Source organism: Zosterops lateralis (assembly GCF_965231275.1).
Source record: "Zosterops lateralis genome assembly, chromosome: 9".
Taxonomy (NCBI): Eukaryota; Metazoa; Chordata; class Aves; order Passeriformes; family Zosteropidae; genus Zosterops; species Zosterops lateralis.
This window is the reverse complement of record NC_139769.1, coordinates 3,648,460-3,664,189: the sequence shown is the minus strand read 5'-3', so window position 1 is coordinate 3,664,189 and position 15,730 is coordinate 3,648,460. Positions and strand designations below refer to the sequence as shown.

Sequence of the window (15,730 nt, the reverse complement as noted above, 5' to 3'; positions counted from 1 at the left end):
TTATAGCTGAAAGGCTAGCAGATGTTTAGGTGTTGTGGGGAAGTTTAAACACAGTAATTTTACATGTTGGTATCATGTGAAGCAGTGCCCAAGACCACTGTGTTATAAGCTGTGTTGGTTTTTAGGGATCCTGGTACCCTAAGAAATGATTTCTGTCTCTTTTTGCCTGTTCTTTGTACCTCTTTGTAATGCTTCCAGTGACTCCAATCCTATACTTAGATAGAAGAGCTGATCTACTGGAGCCTTACCCTGGGAATGAACTCCACTAATCAACTGCTCATGACTCCAACAGATGTTTCTGCTTATCAGACAATTGGAACCTCATGTTCTACTATACTTCTTAATTTTTTTCCCTTCTTTTGATATTGGCAGCAAATGCCCCATTACACATGTGAGCTTCAAAAACTTGTCACATGATAGCAGGAACAAATTGCTAAGCCAGTCAGCAAAGTTCAGGTTTGAAGTGGTGGTCCACTGAAGGCAACTGGGTCTTAGGAGCTGAAGGAATCATTTATGGAATTACCATGCTGTGGTTTTGTTGTGAATGCCAATATTTTATTTCAGCTTCTTGTATGAAATTTGGAAATGTAAGAAGAACTCGGATCACAACTATTTTTTTTTTTAAAGACTGAATCACTTTAGGATGTGGAGATAAAGTTAAGTGATTCTTCTGAGGATATGAATATTATCCTCTTGAAACCACAGAAAGGGGATGGGAATGGTTTATATGATTTTGTTATATACAGACTTATCTCCCACGGCAGGTCAAAATCTGAATTTTCAGACATGGTGGAAACACAGATGTGAAAATTTTACTTTTTGCTTCAGTTTGTTTAGTCTATTGAATTTAACTTTCAATTTCTAGTTGATAAATAACTGATGGATTCTTGATCAGTCAATATCTTTGTATGATTTGAGCAAAAGGAAAATTTATATGTGTAGAAAAGATGACAGACTGTCACTCCATAAAGATGCAGCTTATTCCACTGCCAGCAAACCCAGAGCTGCTTCCTGGAAGTGAAACACCTGTTACAAGAGTACAATGGGACCATACAAATTGTAGGCACTGGAGACACTTCTTGGGCATTAAAGCAACTCATTTGCAAACCATTCCTCTGTTAGCAGTGAGCAGTTAATCATGAACCTTCCCCTACCCACAGCTCACCCACGCTGTGCTGATTCAGGAGCCGTGGCAGAGCATGGCTAAAAGGCACAGCCAGGAGGTTTATCAGTATTCACACTTCGTTAGCCAAGCAGGAGCCTCACCACTTGTGGGAGACCATAACCTGAACTTATTCCTTTCACCCTTTCCCATAGTAAATATCTTAACTTGCTGCTGTTGCTGGGCTTGGTTGAGAAGATAAACATGAGTACAAAGAGCAGTGGAAGAGCTGGAAACTCCTCTATTAATGGGAAAGGTGAGAGTGAGGGTAGAGAGGGTCAGTGGCTGCCTCTGCAGCTGCTCTCAGGATACTCTGAATATTTTTCAGCTGATAAAGATGTAATCAGTTAAGAACATGGCAAATAATACCCACTGAGCATGTTGGCCATTGTTTTCAAGCTGCTGATGCACTCTCTTCTTTAAACATCACATTTCTTCCCACTGTTTTAAAACCAAACTCCAACCTCCTGGTGCCATTTGCAAGTATTTGGTGGAATCCAAACTTGGACTGAAGGTCTGGAGTGCAGGATTCGTGTCTATATAAACTGTAGGTTTTTCGTGACTGTAGATGAGATTTCTCCTTTGCTTCTTGTGCTTTCTGTGTAGAGTAGGAAACTGAGGAGCCCATAAAATATGGGGAACAAAAAGCTGGTGGATGATCCTCATTAGAACATGTGCAGGTGTGATGGGAGTGGGAGAGGAGCAATCATTAGGGGAAAGATTCATCTAAGCCAAGGGAGAAGAGCTAGTTCGTAGCGCTGAAGTTGGCTGACAAGCCATGGAGAGAAAAAAATGGGTGTTGATTTGAAACTTTGCTAAGTGCCATTGGAAACTGAGAGAAGAATGATGTTGGAATGACCTTTGGAAGGATTTGGAGAAGACAGCTTGATTCCATGTAACCAGAAGGTTGAGAACAGACCTGGGATGTGTAGAGAGATCAGAAATCTGATGGCCAGTGAGAATAATTTCAAGTGGTCTCTCAGACTCAGGAGAACTTGCTTTAAACAGTTCCCAGGCACACAGAGAAGAGGGTGAAGACACCTGCTCGACCCAGTAGCAGCATTTCCCCTCCCCATTCTGGGGCAAGAGGAGTCAGTAAACCAAAGGCAGCTTTCCTATCACCCTAAGGAACTCCGGTAGGTTTTTTGGTGGGGTGTAAGAAAGCTTTGTTTCCCTCTGTCCTGATTCCAGCCTTATAGCCAGAGAGATGAGAGACATTCCTCCTTCCAGGAAGGATTTCCAGCGGTCTAAAATCTGCTGTAGGGCTGACTGGTAACGCCGTGTGTGTGTCCAGAGCACATGACCGGGATGAAGGGCTGCCCTGGCAGGGAGGACGATGATGGGAGATGTGCTCGGGTCAGAGCGGGGGTTCCGGGGCTGAACTGGGAGAGTTCAGTCCCGGGGGGGGGGCGGTCCGGGCTGGCTCCTTTCCCTGCGGTTCATGTGCTCGCTCACACACACACGGAGCCATCGATGAGCTGTCATGTGCCGCCTGCACGCCCACAGCAGGAAGGAAACGGCTGGTCCCTCCAAGTCAGGAGTAGTAAAAAAAAAAAAAAAAAAAAAAAAAAAAAAAAAAAAAAAAAAGGCAGCAAACAGTAGGCAGGCTGTGTATTGTCCCGATTCCTCCCGGACTGAAGGATTCCTTTGCCCCATGATTCATGCTGAGCTGTCTGCTCCATCCGGCAGGCACGGAGCATCCGGCAGCCGTGTCAGGCAGCCTCCCACTGGAACTGGGTGCTGCTGGCACCGCAGCCTGCAGCGTTTCAGGATTCTTTTGTTAGTCAGGGCACTGGCACTTCCTTTGGCATTTGGCTCCAGGAAGGCTTGTGTGTGAGGAGGGGTGCTGCTTTCTTTTTTTTTTTTTTTTTTTTTTTTTTTTTTTTTTTTTTTTTTTTTTTTTTTTTTTGTCTCTTTTAAATTTTATTTTTTAATATTTTTGTTGCCGTTTAGTTCAGTTTCACATCTGGAATGTGAAGTTTTGGTCCAGACGTCTCCCTTGCTCCTGGCTCTCTGTAGGTCGAAGTTTCTGTTTTCTGATGATTAGCCAATACCAGCTGTTCTGGCAATGAAGATGTCTCAAATCAATCCTATTCTGTCTGGCTTTCCAGGAAGAGCCAGCCCTCCCCTTGCTCTCCACAGCCCCTGTCATCCAGGACTGAAATTTATCAGAGCTGCTGTGAGCAGGAAATTAGCTCCTTTACAACTTGTTCTCCACTGCTTCTTATTCATTTTATTGTTTTAACATTTTCCAGAAAATAAGGCAGAAAACAAACCTGCTTCCTCTTTAGAAGAGTTGTGCTGTTAACCTGTGAAATGCTTATTTCCTTGGCAGGCTACAGCTTATCTTTATAGCAGAACCACAAGATTAAAATCAGTTAAAGTTGAACTCAGATAATGAATAAAACACTGGAAAACATTTAGTCATCCTTTAGGATCCTGAAGATAAGGATTTCTACATATAGGCATCAAAGCTGTGATGAACACCAAGGGAGGGATGGGCTCAGGAAAAATGGAGTGAGGGGTGCTGTCCACAGACTCAGGAATGTGCCTGTGAGGAACTTATTTGAGGGTCTGGGTCTTCAACACCTATAATAAATTGACTTGACTTTCCTGAAGAGCTGAGCACCTGCAACTTCCATGTATGTAAAACTCATCTTAAAATTGCATTCAGGTAAAGGAAAGGTGGTTTTCACTTACTTTATATCTGACTTTAGATGCAGATATATTAATGTTTTAATGTTTTCTATGTGTCTTTTCAACAGTCGCATTGGGAGGTTATTTTTCTTTGAGATTTTGAGAAGAAAGACACTCTCTTAATTAGTATCAGACAGTTTTGGTGTTGTTCAGCATTAAAAATAAATCTCTGCCTTTGCCAGAAGTAAATTTGGCAATTGTGTGCTCCCTGCTGCAGGAAAACAATGTCTCTCTTTAGAGCTCCGAACCAAGCTTTGGCAATGAAATGGGGCCCAATGTCCATTGATCTCAATGGAAAACCTATTATTAGAAGGATCACTGTGACCACATCCTGCCATCATTTTGTACCCAGAACCACCACTGAGGTCAGCAGGATTTTTGTGCAAATATTTATGGCAGGATATGGCCCACTTCAGGGCATTCTGAGGGCTAACAAGCCCTCAGCTGAATTGTTCCTTCTTCCAGGGTTGATCCTATCAGGCTGCTAAAATCTGAGCCATGGACAAGTCAAAAACCCCACCATCCAAGGTGGTGTTGACTGAAACCCAGTAATGCAGTTTGGGCAATTTGAACTCAGACATGAGGCAAGACTCTGGCATTGCACAATGTCCTGGTGGATTATGCCATGCCTTGGACACTGGATGGGTTGTATCCTTCTAATTCCTCAAGAAAGCAGCAAGAAACAACTTTGATAGATCTGTGGCTTGGGCAAGTGAAAACTGTTGATAATTGAGTAATTCAAGGTTTTCATTTTCAGCAAATGCTTTGCATGTGTGACTAGTGCAGCAAATTTCCTGCTTGCCAAATTCAGTTCTATCAACACTTATTGGAACCATGAGCTGGGCTAGAGGGAAAGCTCTATCCTTTATCCTTTTGATATGGGGAATAAATGAATTCTTTTCAGCTTACTGTACATCTGTGTTTTCACTGGACAGCAGAAAACTGTGTCGCTGACTCAGTGCTTGATCTTGGGTAAATCATCTAATCCTGTCTATCCCAGTACCCTCATGTGCATAAATAATGTAATGACTCTCATCTGTCTTTAGAAGCTGTTACAATAACTTGGTTTATGTAGTTTTAGCTTTACTTTAGTCTTTCCCACAATGTTTTATTGGTGAAAGAAGGAGGCTCTTACCCAAGTCAAAGTCAAAAAGTTTCTTATCTCTGCTGGGTGCTGAAACATTCACTATTCACAGGTTTTTTTGCATAAATGACAGCATTTTAACTGAAGTGTTTTTCATACCTGTAGGGCCAGATTCCAAATTGATGCAGATTTGACAGTGCAGAAATTTCTCTGCTAAAATGACAACCTGGCATTTTCAGCAATAGCTGCTGCAGCCCAGGCTGGAAGGTAGGAACATCCTTCCAAATTCTGTGCATGGATTCCCTGTAAAAGGTAAAAGAGGCACAGAAGCAAACTGATCCTCACCTGAAAGTGGAGTTACCCCTTGAAGAGTAGTTTAGGTTGAAGGCAAAAAACAAATTCAAAGCTTCATGATTTTCCTGTGTATCAACATTTATAAAGAGAAACAAAGAACCAAACCCAACAAAAATCCAAACCCAAAGTGTGGCTTGAAAACACAAATGGGCCATTCCACAATACCAAGCCTGGAGGATATTTTCAACTATAGAGTGCACAAAATAATTCTTTGCATTATAATCTGCTTCTTGAGACACAGGACTAACATGGTCTGTGGCCTCTTCCTCCTGCATTTTATGCCTTAAGAAAATGTTAATCTCTGGGAAAAAATGACTTGCTAATATCAGAACTTTAGGTAGAAATGTAATAGTTTCAAAGGAAGTGGTCTGTTGAAAACCTTCTTCACTCAGAAAACTTGTGGAGGGAAGAGACTGCAGGATGTGAAGATCTGAGAGTACAGGGGATGGGTGATATTCTCACTAAGAGCACTTCTAAGGGATAGGAGGGAAAAAGGTTTGTGTCTGTGTTTTGATGAAAAAAAAAAAAAAAAAAAAAAAAAGGTCTACTTTTCTATTAGCCCAATGCAAGAATAAAACAAAATGCAAAATCTCAAAAACGGTTGCAAAATTTAATTCTTGTTTTCCAGCCAGTTCTGTGCCAGAACGATTCTGAAGGGAGAAGTTTCCTGTGAAACAGGAAAGGTGTGATCCTGCTCCAGCCCCTTAGTCAGAGGTGTCTGGCTCCCCAGTGGAGCTGCAGTGGAGCAGTTTCCAGATCCCACACAGCATCCCAAGCACAGGCAGCAAGTTCCTCATGGACACAGCTCTGTGGCTGAAGTGCTGAATCAGGACTCAGACTGGCTTCAGTTCTGGCTTGCCCTGAGATTTCATACTTAATCTTGAGCAATGCACTTAATGTCTGTGCTTCAGTTTCCTATCTGTGAGGGTTTGCCTGCGTGAGGCATCAGGGACCTGCTTTAAGTACAGATGTTTTCATTTAGTACAACCTGGCACCATTGTAAGGTTAATTTAAGCTTTTCTTTGCATAGATTTAAGCTTAGTGGAAGTAGCAAAATTTCAACTCAAAATACATGTTTTGTGGGGGTGCATTTAAAAATCTGATTTAATCAAGGTAGTAAAACTTAAAGGTCCTTTAAAAAGATTTTAGGCAATCTTGGAGGTGTAAGTTTACCAACATCTATGTTATTTGGGGTCCCATGGGCTTCCCCACCTGAAATGGGGAATGAACCTATATTCATATAGGTTTTGGAGGGAGAATGGGGTACTCAGACTTCAGGAAGGACACAAAACCTTGAGATTGAGGTTTCTTACAGGGATCTAACAAAAAATTAAATCTTTTCATTGGTCTCCACCACTGCAGAGGCTAAAACAGTAGGAAACTCCAAATTCAGTGATTTTTTGGCTGCCCTTTGAATGAAAATGTGCAGGTTTAGGCTACATGGAGAAGCTGCATCACTAAAACAAAAAGGAATCTTTTAACTGCTTCCTTCTATTGTCTTCTCTTACTATCTGCTTTGCCACTCGTGTTCTTTTTCTCTTGGAATTAAGGGCATGGTTTTTCTGTTTCCCAGGAATAATAATAGCAATAATAGAAAATCACTGCTTCGCAAATAACTGTGGAAAATACACACGGAAATCTTTAGGAGTGAAAATAGCTGCAATGAATGACAGTTGCTACTAGCAATGGAAATGTTTGGCTTAAGGTATAAGAAAAAAAAGACATGAAAAAGCATGTCAGAGCTGCTGAAATTTCAGCTGGAAGACTGAGTGCATGATCTTCTCAGGCACAGCAAGAATAGAGGGGAGATTGTCAATACCCCAAAGTCCTGACCCGCCTTTGTAAAGTTCTCCTTAGCACAGGCACTAAGTGTTCTTTAATGCAAGTCAAGCACTGCAAATGAGGAAAGAGAGAGAAATTAGTCTGAACAGGAAGCTTCAAATATTCTAAGACTAATTGAGTTTAGATAATTAAGGGGTTTTAAAGCAGTAATTCAGAGGAGAATGGGAGGGGAGGACAGTTTAATTGAGATTGCCTGTCCATCTGTGAATTCTCCATGCATCCTTCTGTGACACGTCCCTCTTGTCATTCCTTCTGACCTGAAGGGGCTGATGTCGTTTGTATTGACCTTATTAGCTGGCAGCAGTGCAGGCTTTCCCTTGCATTTCAGAGCTGGTTGTGCCCTGCCTCTGGTGCAGGGCATGTGTGACAGCTGGGTGTGCTGTCCTGCTCTCTGAAATGCCCTGCCCTGGCGCCTTTTGGGTGTTTCTGGGGTCATGCTGGGAGTTGGGGGATGAGGAGCAGGGTTTGAAAGCTGCTTTGTACTTCAGTAGAGGCCATTCCTTGTGTGTTGGACCTAAATCTTCATCTCTGCTGCAGCAAGGCAGCCAAAACTGGAGTCAAGACCCAAGCCTTTGCTGCTAGGAGTGGTGATAAGCCTGGCTGGTTCAGGGAGAAGGTTCCCAATAGGCTTGGCACTGACTACTACTAAGAAAACAGCTTTTTTAATGGATGTCAGTGTGTCCTGCACCTTGGGAGTGTCTGTGCTATGCCAGCTGCACATGCACCATGGATCCCTCCTGATCTGCAGGTCCCTGTGTGAATTCCTCACCGACCCACTGCCTTTAAATGCAGAGAGTGTGCCAGAGGCAGATCCATGTGGCCCTGTGAGCACCAGAGATTTGGATACAGTGAGTGTGGAACAGGTGTGTGAGACCAGCCTGTGGTGCAGGAGATGCCCTGGTTGTAGAGGATGGTGCCCAAGGACTCCCAGCCATTGACTCAACCCCTCTCTGACAGTGTGGGCAAACCTGGAGTGCTGCAAGCACAGTGGTGACTTCTCAATTTTGATTTAGTGTCAAATAAATGAGAAACATGATACTAGAGCTATGTCCTGCTCCACCATCCCTCTCTGAGGCTGTGAATTCTGATTTTACACTGAATGGGGCCCATAGAAACTCCAGTGGCCTAAAGAAGGCTGGCCCAGCACCCTGCCAAATGGAATCAAGATCAAAATGCTGTTAAAGTCACAGCAGGACATGTTTCTAAATTTAGAAGTCTGCTAGCAGATAGTGAGAGGAAAGGCCTTGGAGCCTCTATGAGTCCTGACAAATTGTAACACACTTCTTGGGCTGTGATTGTTACAAGTGACTTGACTCAGGGTCATAAGGACCTCTGAGAAAATGGTAAAGGCACCTGGGAGTGGATTGACTGTGGTTTTCTTCTTGTCTCCTGCTCTTTTACAAGTGTTGCAATGGAGGAGTTGCAGCAAAGCATGAGGGCCCTTTCCTGACAGACCATCCTGCTTGCACCAGGAATGTGCTCGTCAAAAATGAGGAAACAAACTCCAGGATGTTTTCATGGGGAGAGCCAGGCAAATGCTCTGTACTAACCTGCCATCAGCAGGTGTTTTCCTAGTGATTGTCATTGTTACTGTCCCTCTGGGGCTATTCGGATATGGAAAGTGGAATAAATAATCAAAGAGGATGTTCCTAGCTGCTAATTTTCAGTCAGATTTGATACTGGTCCAAAATTTAACACTTCCTTTCTCTGCCAGCCACATACTAAAAATAACGTATTTTCAGGATATTGGAGACCACTGGAAACCTGTAGTATTTGGCACTTGAACACTGCCTTTCCTCTAGAGATCTCAAAGCAAAAAGTCGGAGCTTTATCACATCTCCTTGGAATTGGGAGAATTTGAGACATTTTTGGAGCAATTTAAGATGTAGGTAAACAGGAGACAAATCTCAGAATGGCTCAAAAGGTCTGAATTTCCTTTTTGAGTGACATCTGTTTAAAAAAGGGAAAAGCACATTTACTTTGGCTTGTCTCACAGATCTTTTGGCTGTGCCCCAGAGCAGGGTTGGCCCTTGCTGGGGCCAGGGGATGTAATGGGCATGGTGGATGTAATGGGGAGACACAACTGGGAAGATGGTTCCCTCTGCACAGATTTGCCCTCAATAAAGTATGGAGAGTAGTTATTCTTGTTTGGGGTTTATGTTTTCTTTTCTTTTTGTGGTTTTTTGGGCTTTTTTTTTTTTTTTCTAGTTAATCAGGGCTTTGGACTGCCTTCCAATAATCAGACTTATTAACTAATACTTCTGGCACAGGGAATGTTTTTTAGATAGAGGTTGGTTTGGTTTGGTTTTTTTTTTTTTTTTTTTTTTTTTTTTTTTTTTTTTTTTTTTTTTTTTTTTCTTTCTTTCTTTCTCTGTGCTTTATTTTTCTCATTGGTTTTAGTTATTGGTTAACATAGAGATGGTAGAAACAACTAGAAAAATGAAAGCTCTTGGATGGCTGGCAGGGATGCAGTAGATTGGGTCTATTTGTGTGGATGGGTTGCAATTGTCCCAGAGCCAGGAGGGTTCCCTGCCTACTCTGCCCTGAGCATGACGTGTCAGATGAGACTTCTCAAGCCTTGGGAAAGCAGCTGCTTTTGCTCTGTTGGGAAAACAATACATAGGTGGCCTTCAGCCAAAAGTCCAGTAAAAGAGATGAAATAGAGATTGATTCAACAGGTGAGCTGAGAGAAAGGCAGAGGTTCCTCAAGGAAACAGGATTTTTTGGGATTCTCTCCTCAAGTAATTGAGTGCTTTTCTCCCAAGACTCAAAGTTGCTGCAGAGCCTCTTCCCTCTGCAGGACAACCAATGATTCCTTGTGTGTGATAGTTTTGGTTGCTCTGCTCATTTTGATAATTCATTTAAGTCTCTCAAAGTAGCTATAATTTAATCAAACTGCCTGGAAAACAGCAGGACCATTCATGCCACGGTGGGGTGTGCACAGCTGCCCATGGAGGCCCCATGAAACCACGGGATTTTCATCTTGTGGTGATTTTCATCTTGTGCCACCTCTCACAAAACAGAGGTGGGTCAGGCCTTGAATTCCTACAGGTACTGGGGTGTTTTTCTTACTGGGAAGGGGCTGTTCTTGTCCTTTGATGTTGGTGATGTGATGACTTGGAGATTACTACAAGAGTCTCCTTATGGTGAGCAAGTGCTTGGATTGTTTATTTGGGAGAGAGAATGAAGTCACCTGCCTGATGAGAGATCTAAATGTTAGTGAAATGTCAAAACTGCCCACATCTGTTTAATCTGCCAAATCTCAGGGAAGTTATGATTACCACCCTTCTTGGGGAAGCTGTTTTTGTTATGTTAAGCAGAGTGGCTGTGCCTGACTGCACTAAACCAATCTGTTGTTTTCTTCTTGCCTTTTCTCACCCCATCCTGACAGATGTGAAGGAGTACAGGTGCATCATAGATTTTTTCCTTTTTTCCCCAGTGTTGATGATAAAGTACCTTGTCTGGTGAGAGATATTTCATGCCTGACTGTTGCATCATGCTTAGTGACCTTCATACTCTTGCTTGTGTGGAGACTATGGGGACCTTTTGATTTACAGCACTGCTGAAGCAGCTGCACACCTTGGCAAGGGCCAAATGACTATTTCAGTTCAAGTCTGTGGGTGATAAGTGAAGAGACACATTTTGCACTCCTCTCACACTGCTGAGAGATTTATTTATTTTTGAATGTTACAGATTTCATTTGAAGTTAAAATAAGATTTTATTTTTTTTACCTAAAGGAGAAAATGCCTTAATGAAATATTTCTGTCTCTCTTTACTTCTGACTATTCAGGGGTTGTTTCCTCAAGGAATCTCTATACCAGTTTTTCCTCCAACTCCTGATTGTTCTGGAGTTCATGGAGGGCTTTTCCCTCCATGTTAGTAATTTCTGGCTCCTGCTTGGGTTTATTCCTGTACCCTTCGCTTCATCTCCACTTGGAAAAAAAAAAAAAAAAATCTTTCCTTTGCATCTTGCCTCTCTTTTCCCTGGCAGGAGACAAAAGGGAGGCACTGCTCGTGGAAAAGTAACCCCTTTCAGACCTGTGAGCACAAAGTGAGGCTGGGAGAATCCATTGCTCTGCAGATGGAGATGCAGTGCCTGATGAAGAGATGGTGGATGTTTGGGGGATTCCTGGGCTGGAGGAGCAGAAGTGAAAGACAAGACAGCTGTGGTGGGGAGCAGGATTCATTCCCTGGCTCCCTGTCTGCACTCTGTGGCCCTTTTGGGCGCCGCCAAGCAGGTGCCAGTGGGCTGAGTTGCAGTGGGTGTTGCACAAGGAGCTGCAGGCTGGTGGAAAGGCTCCAGGGAGGCAGCTCCAGCCTACGGACCGGAGCTTTGACTCCCTTAGTCTAGACACTCTCACGGGGATTACGTCAGCAATAATTTGTCAGTCTCTATTTATTTTCCCGTGGCATGGTTAGTATTTACTGGTGCTGAGATTCTCCTCACACTCTTCCATAGTTTATCATACAAGAGGCACTTTGGGCAGAGCAGCTTCCTAGGCCACCATTTCCATGGGTTTTTGAATAATAGTAGTGATAGTCATGCTTAGGAGAAGGAAATGTACCTAAACATCCATATCCCTCTGAGGGGTAAGAACATCTCTTGTGTATTTTGATGCAGCTGGTTCCCCAAAAGCATCAGATATTTTAGTCAGAATTGAACATAATCAAAAATGTTCATCAGGCTTGAGAATAAGGTCTGAGCAGACTTTGCTGTCACTTTAGGAAAAAATTCCTTCAGTCTCAAAACCATTTATTTGTAATAATCCTAGTTTATTACACAACAAACCTGACACTTTCAGGTACAGTAAATTTACACACAGTCCATGGGGAATGTATGCATAGCCCAACTTTAAACCTGGATGTTGGTGCCTAACATGAGCACTGTCTTGGGTTCTCTGGGTTGTTAATGAACAGATATCTCTGAGCTGCCTTTTGCAGAGGCTTTTCGAGTAAAATGCTGCTCTGATACACCCTCTGGAAGATTTTTCCTCTTCCTATGGACTGGAGAGAAGGACTATTATAGTCCTATTTTATACTAAAAATTCTATAGTATAAAAAAAATTTTACAGTATAAAAAGGTTTATTTGGATTATTTTAGATTAAAAATAAAAGCTTACAATTTTAAAATAAGGCTGTGTGAATAACCACCTTTGAACTTCCTCCCTTCTTTTTACAACTGGGATTAAAGTTCAACTGCTGACGACATTTTATGCCCCAACTTCTGGACTCTGCTCCTTCCATGACGTTTTGTCGAGACTCCATAATTCAGAGGGGGTAATTGAAGATTGTGAATATTAAAGATCTGATATGAAATATTCCAAGTCTACAAACTGTGAACTTCCGTGAATGTGTTTAGTGGAAAACTTGGCTGATGCAGCAGGACAATACAAATTTCGCAAGACTTGTTCTTTTATGTTTTGGATTTCCCCCCAAAGTACTGAAAGGGCATTAAACCACAGTTTAATAAATAAAAAATAAAACAGTTTAACTCGTTGGTTGTTGGGGAAAGGGGGAAACCCATAGAAAAGTAAATCTTTAACTCAAAACAAAAATCAAGGAACTTTCTCAAACTCCGAGGATCGATGTTGTTTTATTATTAAACCACTGTGCTGTTGTTCCCGTGGAAACAAACAAATATTTGAAGCTGTGTCACACCTTCCACCAAAACTCCAGTTTAAGAATGTTTTGGAAAGTGTTTGTGTCAGTGACAGCCCTCCTGTGCTCTGAATGACGGCTTTGTGCAGCCTCCTGGGCTCCTGCACATGCCACAAGGTGAACTCCCCACTCAGCCTCCTGAACATTCTTTGCCTCTGCACCTCTCTACCAGGAATTCATTGCACCAGGAGCTCTCTATCCAAATGATAATGGTACAAATGATAAGTTTGAGGCTGCAGCAATGACCCAGATGAAATGCTTGACAGTGTCGGCGTTCGGTCGTTCGCTGTGGGTTTGGGTGGGGTATTTTTTTAGTCCATAATTTTCTACAGATCAATCCTATTAACATGCCAGATGATTTCACCTTGAACCCAGTTGAGATCTGTTCAGAAAAGGAAGGGAAAAAAAACACCCCATGAAATATAACTGAGATTTTGGCTTAAAATAATATTTACTTTAGTGAGATAATATGATCCGTCTCCTCATTACCAGTGGGAAGAGATCTTTCCATGCTGCCAGATATCTTTTACCTGAGGCACCCCATCTGTTTATATTTGCAGGCTGGGGGGAGTGAAGGAAATCTGATCAAAGTTAGCAGGTGCTCCTTTTTTTAATTTATTTTTTTTAATTAAAATGCTGCTCTTGTTTTCTCTTTGCCCATTTCTTTCACCTCCAGATCAACCATCACATTTTAACTATTTTAACGAGAAAATTCTCTTGTTACCCTGTTTTCCAAACAAGGATTGTAATCCAAAGAAGGAGAAGTAAAACACTTTGACTCTGGTATTCTGTGTTGGGTTTTTTAGTGAATATAAGGTCAAAACTGTAATTAAATATCTCACCACTGGGAAAAGCATCATATTTCTCATTTCCAGCATGGAAAATAGCCGATGATGTCTCATTAAGGACAAGCCCATTTTGCAACCTTTCCCTTGCTGGAAGCACTAATCACCCTCCTCTTGCCTACACACATACCTATTTTCACACAGTTCATAGAAGTTTCATATCTTAGAAATCTCTTCTCTGCTGTTAAATGTCTTTGAAATCTTCTAGTTGGTTCAAAAGCTATTAAGGCTGGAAGGGGGGAAGGACATTTGCATTACGTTTTTGTGCATTAGGCTGAAATGTAATTTTTTGATGTGTGAGGAGACATCACAAGGAATTCAACTATATAAAGCTGAGCTCCTCTTCTGAACCAGAAGGCCAGGTTGGATGGAGCTCTGAGCAACCTGATCTAGTGGAAATGTCCTTGCACATGGCAGGGGGTGGGTGGAATGAGATGATCTTTAAGGTCCCTTCCAACCCAAACCATTCTGTGATTCCATGAGCTAGAGTTCCTTCTGATGCATTTACTTTGTGTAGTACCATGTCTAGGAGGATACTGGAGTGCTCTGAATATGAAATAAAACAAAGAGTTGTCTAAAATTTTCTGAATTTTAATGGATTTTTAATCGTATTTCCCTCCCTAATGAATGTTGGCATTATAGTCCAAAACCTACTCAACGTTGGAAGGTTTAAATTGTAACCAGCTCTAAAAATCTCCATCCTTTTCAAATTACAGGCCAGCTAAAAGATACCAGCATGGGAAACCTTCCTTCGCTGTGGGGTGAGTGAGCAGCTCAGATGTCTCTGATGGACCACACACTGCAAAACCTTCCAGTATTATCAAATAATAACTTGGAAACCCTGAGCCATGTGTTGTTTGAACTGAAGTCAGAGGCCATGTTTGGTTTGTGGTCCCTGGTATTTATCGTGACAGGTGGAATATACTGAAATGAGGGGCTGGGGAGCCCCAGAGTTTTTATTTGTAAACCCTGCTTGAGATAATTACAGTGGTGTAGAGCAGAAGGAAGCTTGTGCCTGGGCTGGTGGTTATCTGTGTATCATGGCCCAGCACGTCTCCTGTGTAAAGGAATATGTAATTCAAGAAGTGTCCCCAGGAAAGGGAGAAGCAGCTTTTGTTCTCAAACCCAGAGTTGTCCTGATTGAGGCCACATGTTCCCTTACAGCCCCTAATCAGTGTGGGGCTGATTCCTATTTAGTTCCTTTCAACCACTGTTATTCAAGCTTTATGCTCTTGGAAATCTGCTCCTTCTCATCAAGTTGTACTGCAGGGATTCTCTGTGCCAGCTCTGGAGATCCTGATATTCTTTCTAATGCACTTTCACTGCCTTATTCAGGGGGATATTTTCCTACATAATGATTCACAGCAGCTGTGCCTCAGGCAGTGGCTTGAGGTAGGAGGTTATGCAGCAAAGCTACTTTAAAACACTAATTTTGGTTTTTAAAAGATGTATGAAAAGGGGTTCTTGGGCTGAGGCTGGACAACACAATTTGAGCATGTTGGAATACCGTGAAAGATAACCCATCATCTTAGAGACATTGTGAAAACTCCTATCTTCTGTACACTCAAATCAAGGTGGCAGTGCATTCATGTTTTATAATGATAGCTTAATTTTGTAATTTTGCTAGAAAATGCAGTTATCATTGTTCCCAGTTAGTTTTATCTTTAATTTACCTGATAACCATAATATTTTCTTTGTTGTGCATGCATTGCTGTTTTATCAAATACTCATAATTTGATTTAGAATAAATAGAATTAAAAAAACTCAAGTCTAATTAAGAGAATTGTTACCCAGGCCATAGGAAAGCTGAGTTCTAGTCCCTTTTCTCCAGAGGGCCTTGAACCTCTATCCCCAGCTTTCAGGAATGGTCTTAACTACAATAACACACTCGACAACAGCTGCTCCTGAACCCAGCACAGCCATATTTCAGCCAACGCTGCTGTCTTTAAACCAGTCAACTAATGACCAAATTCACAGCTTCTAATTGCAGCCAGTACATGGTGTAAACACCATGCAGATGGCCTTGCTACCCTGTTAGCTTCAAATGGAAAATAAAATAAAATAAAATAAAATTTACTGGTCACTTA

The 15,730-nt window shown here is 42.0% G+C and overlaps 1 long non-coding RNA gene across 6 annotated transcripts in view; it reads left to right on the top strand.

Moving 5' to 3' along the window:
• Window positions 1–15,730, top strand: part of LOC310912885 — a 139,193-nt gene that overhangs the window by 46,713 nt on the left and 76,750 nt on the right. For all 6 annotated transcript variants that reach the window (XR_014590735.1, XR_014590736.1, XR_014590737.1 and 3 more), the window contains one exon: window positions 14,360–14,404. This is a non-coding gene — a long non-coding RNA (uncharacterized lncRNA). The remainder of the gene's footprint in view (window positions 1–14,359; window positions 14,405–15,730) is intronic.